Here is a 5,039-nt window from a genome sequence, read left to right as displayed (position 1 = left end):
CTTTTAGTAGCAGTAACGCTTCTTGTGAAAGAGTTCGTATATATCGTTCGTATATACTTATATATATCAGGGTAACGGGCGCAGTGGCAGTGCTTCTCAGATCTTTGTGATTCATAATTGTTATAGACAGGCGTGTCGGTTACCATCAGGCGCACGACTTGTTCGTCCCATCACATTACGAAAAAAGAAGATCCTGCGATAATACTTCGCAATTTGCATATAATAATACACTTTGTACACACGCCAGCATATCAAGCTACACATTGACGTATCTTGTTCCGTTGCAAGGCGATTTTCGAACAAAAATGTGTGTCTGATGTGCCGTTGTCCGTACAATACAATAAAGTACGTCGGAAGTGCTCTTATTTCATGAAAGTCATAAAAATAATACTTTGAGCTTTGTGACACAAATTATGTATTATGTGAAATTTTATAATTCTACCAGTTTACAAAATTTATCGACCAATTTTATTCGTATAATCTTTAAACCTCTACCTTAAAAAATTGTCATTGTGCAAATGTGGCCTATTACATCAACGGTGCATAGTATAATTATAAATATTTATTCAGATGTTTTCTAACCGGTGTAGACCGATAATAGTATAATTATAAATATTTATTCAGATGTTTTCTAACCGGTGTAGATCGATACCACGGATACACTTCGATGTTGACAATATCAGATGTCGTCAATTGAAATGGGGTGTATCTTCTTAACAAATAAAATAAGAGGGAGAATTTAATTGAAATGCTTTTAACGGTTGGTTGTACCGACGTGTTGAATACGTCCCCCCTAGGTTGCTACAGTAACTGCCACCCCTCATCGGGTAAGTTGTCACCGAGTGAAAAAATTGTTTATTTGTAATAAAAGCTATTAAAAATATTGTTTCTTCATTTATTTTCCTTTACAACATAGTCCAATCGTCCATCGTACAGCGTTTAAAAATAGCTGTTCATGCTTAGATACAGTTGTTTTGCCGTAACATCGGATATATATTTATATATCCGATGTAGCATTGTTTATCGGAAAGCAACTATTTTTTTTTAATTTAATAAAAATCCCCATGGCCTGTATAACCTGATTCTCCATCAACCTAAATTAGAAATGTACCTACAGAAACAGTCCATTGTACAGATCTACTTTAAGTTATAATAAAATTCCAATATTAATTAAAAAAGGAGACAACATTGACAAATTTAAATATAAACTAAAATAATTTCTCATCCAAGAACAATACTTACTATTCTACAAAAGAATTTTTAACTTAAAAATAAAGTCACAATGTCACAACTCAAGGAAAGCTCACGTCGACCTCATTTAATAATTAAAATAAGAAATATAATAATTTAATAATTCGTTTTTAAATCTCCTTGCTACACCCTAACCGGATTAAGTTCTTTTTAATGTACATGTGTAATATGGAATAAATAAGTAATAGTTGTAACTCATGTTAAATCATCAGGTTCACAACTTTTCGAAGATATGTGAAGTCTCCAAGCTGCATTTGGTCTAAGCAGATTGGTCTATGGCTTCAATGTAATAATTGGTCCTAGTAGAAAATAAGCAATAAAGTAAGAAAATAAATTTATATGATTAACATTAACTACCTACTTATTATTAACGAAATAAACTTATTTAACGAAGTAACGATTGAGAGTTCGTGGGTTGTCGCGATTGCCAGCCGTGACCCTCCTGAACCTGAGAGCCCGAAACATTGGTTTGTTTGGAAAAACAATACCTATTCGCGACTTAGATTCGATAAAATAACTTCATTAACAGTTATTGGTAAAATTAATGACGGCTAATAATAAAAAAAACTCAAAATTAATTCTTGTTAGTTATCATTTCGGCATTTTTGCTTGAATGAGAAGTATAAGTACGCGGTATATCTTCCCTAAATAATTGTCTTGTGAAATAGTAAAACATGAATATGTTCCGTTTACTTGGTGATTTAGCCCATCTCCTAGCTATTATAATATAATTGCTAAAAATCTGGAAAACGAGATCATGTGCAGATCGCATATCGGGAATGTCGCAGATTCTGTTCTCTGTTGTGCACGGCGCGCTATTTAGACTTGTTGACGACGTACATTTATATAACACTGCCATGAAGTTGGTGTTCATCGCTGCTTCCTACGCGACGGTGTACCTAATGTACGTGAAGTTCAAGGCGACCTACGATCACAACCACGACACCTTCCGGATTGAGTTCCTGTTGTTTCCCATATTTGTGCTGGCGCTACTTGTAACTCATGAGTTCACAGTCATGGAGGTTTTATGGACATTCTCAATCTTTTTGGAATCGGTGGCTATCCTGACACAGCTTTTCCTGGTGCCCAAGACGGGTGAGGCAAAGAGCATCAGTTCCCATATCTGTTTGCCCTTGGTTCATATAGAGCTCTCTATTTACTGAATTGGGTATATCGCTACGTGGTTGAAGATCATTATGAGCTCATTGCTATCATTGCTGGAGTCGTGCAGACAGTGCTCTACTGTGATTTCTTTTATCTCTACATTACTAAAATATTGAAAGGGAAGAAACTCCAGCTACCAACCTAAAATAAATAAACTAAAATATCTCTAAAGGTGTTTTATGTAAGCCAATAATATTACCTAAGATTTATTTGTACAGCTATTGTGTGTACAGTGCGAAAATGTGAATTACTAAACAGCAGTCTGGTGTGATGAACTTAATTATGTACTATATTTTAATTAAACCTTAAAGTTAGTAACCATTAATAATTGTTGATAATTTGTTGAAAGAAAATATGATATTGAGTAGAAATACGTGTATTGTTTTGTACAAACTTATTACAACCCCCAGTTTTCAGGTTGTGTCGACGAGATCACGACATTTTTCTACTCCTGTACTTTAATCTATCAATTATAATTTCATAGACCATCACAATGGCGCTCTTTTTAATTCTGAATCTGAATCAAAATTCTATTGTCTATGAAATATTCAATAAAGATTAAAGACAGTATAAAGATAAAAACATTACACTTGTGTTTTCATGTCTAATTATGTACAGTTACTTACGTACACTGCTTTATCTACACACATATTATAAGCTCTCTGTGATGTGTTCAGGAACCGCATGTTACGACTGGCGAAATGGCGGCAAATAAAAACTTTTATCACGCATGTCACACAACCGTAGTTTTTATTTAATTCATAGCATCCTGAGATTTATAAAACGAACTTAGACTTCGACTAAGCAAAGATAGCGAGCTAAACAAGTCTCTCGTATTTATAATATGAACTTTGCCTAAGTTTAAGCAAGAAATAAAGTTTCAAAGTTTAATTTAATTTCATGATTAAACTTAGGCAAACTTCGTTATAGAAATACGAGAAACTTGTTTAGCTCGCCACCTTTGCTTATAATTGGACTATAAATTTCAGCCCAAAAGATTCATATTCATAGCTAAACTGGAGTCGACCCCAACTATCATATCGTTCGATATCACGTAACGTGTGAAATATGTTAAAATTGTTTGCTATAAAACTTCATCTCGACTGATATTAGAATTGAGGTCGAATCAAATTGTTTTGTTTTTCAGGGATGTTCGAAGTTTCAATGTAATAATAACATCGAATTCGATGATATTACGAAGCAATTATAACAACATTGTCACATATAATAAAGAAAATTGTTTTGTCAAAACAGTTTATCTTCAAGGCGACGCACGCCCGCCAAGCGCGCGGGTGACCGCGTACCGCGCGGTTTGCGGCCGCCGCGAGCAACCGTCTCCGCTGCGGGCGTAAAACGCGTCGTGAAATGTGCTACTAAATTTTGCATACATTTCTACATTCTTCGGAGGCCGCGGTCCCGCAACCGCGGCGGGCGCGGGTGAAAACCGCTCCATGAGTTCTTAGCCTAAGCTGATCATAATTTGCGGTTTTTGAACACATCATAGAGGGTTTATGATATATGTGTAGATAAAATACTATTTTATTACTAGAGAGATTAATTTTGCGAAAAGTAAATCTGGAAATACACATAGGGTAGCCTGGTTTAAGACGACGCACTTAAGGTTTGAGACCGTGTAGAATGAAAACAAAAAGTGTTAGTAAATCAGCTATTGTTTTATATTATAGTCTACTTATCTGACTCTTTCATACTAACGTGAAAAGTAATTATATTTAATAGTGTGGTTGTAATTGATAATAATGTGCAAAATGGGATTTGCGTACTCTTACACTGTACTATGAGTAAGAGTACGCATGTGCGTCGGCAAGACTACTGAACACCTTTTTTGATAGGACTTCGTTTTTCGGTTGCACGAAACAACTCCACACCTTTCCGGTAATGTGATTTTTTGTCTAGGTATGCACGGGCCTTTGCTCATGGAGAGCTGAGAAGAGTCTACTTGTGACACGGACATACCTCAGTTAGAGCGGTGGTGGTGCTTCAGGCGCACTTGCAGCCGATATTTCAAACATATTCGGAGCACATGCCTCAGGTCTATTAAGCCTCTAAAAATACTACACTCGCAAAAGGTTTCAGTTGATTTAGAACGAGGCACAGCGACAGAAATTTTATTCAAAAGTACCTACACTATTGTAAAAAAAATGGTATGAGACTACGCGCATACTCTTGCAACACGTCAAGTTGCGTACTCTTACACACTTCAACCATTTCAGAATAAAACTGCTACTAACCCCATATGTTGCAAGTGACCACAATCGTTTGCAGTTTAACCTCTAGACGAATTTAAAGTTTCTAGACGAGTGAAGTCTATTTGAAAAAAATATGCTTAGTTTAGTCTCAGTAACAATTTGAAAATACCAAAAAGTTTTATGCAAGTACATAAAAATGTCCAGACTTAGGTAGTTTCTTGGTTTTCAATAATTTTTGATATTTTTTCCGCAAAACAATATTCACTTCTCAGCACTACAAAATGACACTGAACTTAGTTGCGTATTGTAAATAACTTCTCGGCAATCTACATTGCGTCCTCTTACCGGATGCGTCATCTTAGATCAGGCTACCCTAAGTTTAGTTGTTGTTGTAAGTTGCAGTTGCATTTTTTGAAG

General features: G+C 35.5%; 1 pseudogene; it reads left to right on the top strand.

Moving 5' to 3' along the window:
• Positions 1-1,925: 1,925 nt before the first annotated feature.
• LOC113240334 lies at positions 1,926-2,560 on the top strand (annotated as a pseudogene).
• Positions 2,561-5,039: the final 2,479 nt, after the last annotated feature.

The sequence above is a fragment of the Hyposmocoma kahamanoa genome, unplaced genomic scaffold (assembly GCF_003589595.1).
Source record: "Hyposmocoma kahamanoa isolate Upper Pololo Valley unplaced genomic scaffold, ASM358959v1 132, whole genome shotgun sequence".
Classification (NCBI taxonomy): domain Eukaryota; kingdom Metazoa; phylum Arthropoda; class Insecta; order Lepidoptera; family Cosmopterigidae; genus Hyposmocoma; species Hyposmocoma kahamanoa.
The sequence above is the reverse complement of the archived record's forward strand: the minus strand, read 5'-3'. Positions and strand labels throughout refer to the sequence as shown.